Consider the following 1,668-nt stretch of genomic DNA (forward strand, 5'->3'; position numbering starts at 1 on the left):
TCATACAATGCAGTAGACTTATAGAGCAGGGAAGCAAATGAACTCATGCTCTGTGCAGCAACATAGATGAATCCTACAGTGTGGGGTGGCAAAAGCAACAAATAAAAGAATGCAAATATGATTATATTTATAAAAACCTCAAACACAGGATAAAGTATGTTCGTGGATGTATACCTACATAGTAAAAGTGGTCAAAAGGTACAAACTTCCAGCTATGAGACAAATAAGTTCTGGGGATGTAATATGCAGCAAGGTGACTAAAGATAACACTGCTGTATTGTGTATTTGAAAGTTACTAAGAGAGTCGATCTTCAAAATTGATATCTGAGGTAATTGAAAGCTTGATGTTTAGCTATTTTGCTTATATTGTATATTTTGAAGAGGCTGCCAGTAATTTACATCCCTATAATGAATCTTAACTTTTGTTTTCAGGCCAGAGTTACAGCAAATTACTGTTGATGGACTAGAAGTTCTCATTCCAAAAGATCCAGTGCACTTTCTAGAAGAAATACCACACTCTAGGTTTATTGAGTGTCAGTATAAAGAAGCTCGAGCATTCTTTCAGGTTAGAGATAATCAAATGTTATACTTTTTAAATTGCAGGAAATGTGTTTGTTTTTAATATTTCAGGGGGCGAATGAAGGGATTTACGGAAAATAGGTAAGAAAACATCTTTTTTGATTGATCTGCTTTCTTCTAGATTGTTTTGTTTTAATTTTTTTTAAGTAGATTAAACATTAACCTTAAGAAACGATTTGGCATGGTTTGATATTTATGGAGACCTTGTTTTATTTAGATGGACTTCGATAGGTTTAGCATTGGCCCCTGATCTCAGTTAGAGTAGCCCATAAACTTCATAAAAGATGGTATATTCTGTTCTTGAAGCAAATCCAAGTGGGATGAAGCCACGGCAGAAGTTGGACCATGTGAAAAAACCTTAGAAAAGATTTCATGGAAAATACAGTTTTTCTCAGAGGGTTGGCACGGAATATGAATTTTTGTGTGTTTATGAAGGTTTTTGAAGATAAATGCTACACAAAGACCAAGTGCTTTTGAACTTTACTTTATTCTGCTCCTCTAGCTTTCAATTCAATAAACATTTATTGAAAGCCTGTTTCCCAGAAACTCTGCTGGCCCTGGGGATATAAAGATGATTTTGAAGGGCATGAAAGTTCAACTAAGAGATGACATGAAACAGAAATATTGGGAAAACAGTGAAATTTACGGTGGGGTTTCGGTGCCTTCATTCTTCCACTTGCCCTTTATTTTCCGGGGTCCCCTTCTGAGAAAGCTGTAGACACAAGGACAGGAGCAGAATGGGAAAATGGAGTGCCACTATATCATGACTGGTCAAGCGCTCAATACCCACAAATGCAAGCTTTTTCTGGCAGGACCTTGGCCCGCTGGCACATGTGGGGCCTTCCTAACCCCGTTCCCTCCCATCTGCAATTGCGGAGCCGTGACACATACCCAGTCAGCCTCATGCATGAAAAGCTGAAAACCACATGTGTGGACGGGCCTGCTGGTCCAGGAGGCAAGTGCTGCCCATCACGTCCCTACCACATAGAAAGAAGAAGCAGAAGAGATGCAGTGTGGTGCTTGAACTTGACCGCTCACTCTCCCTGCCTGAAGGGGGTTTGCTCCGGCTGCCACTTCTGTCATAACAAT

General features: G+C 39.6%; 1 protein-coding gene across 1 annotated transcript in view; it reads left to right on the forward strand.

Annotated features, from left to right (window-relative positions):
* Positions 1-431: 431 nt before the first annotated feature.
* The window catches only part of FKTN (fukutin), a 36,431-nt gene continuing 35,194 nt past the window's right edge, over positions 432-1,668 (forward strand). Inside the window, exon 1 of the mRNA XM_019635905.1 lies at positions 432-565. The gene's annotated coding sequence lies outside the window, so the exon portion shown is untranslated. The remainder of the gene's footprint in view (positions 566-1,668) is intronic.

Source organism: Hipposideros armiger, unplaced genomic scaffold, assembly GCF_001890085.2.
Source record: "Hipposideros armiger isolate ML-2016 unplaced genomic scaffold, ASM189008v1 scaffold_24, whole genome shotgun sequence".
Classification (NCBI taxonomy): domain Eukaryota; kingdom Metazoa; phylum Chordata; class Mammalia; order Chiroptera; family Hipposideridae; genus Hipposideros; species Hipposideros armiger.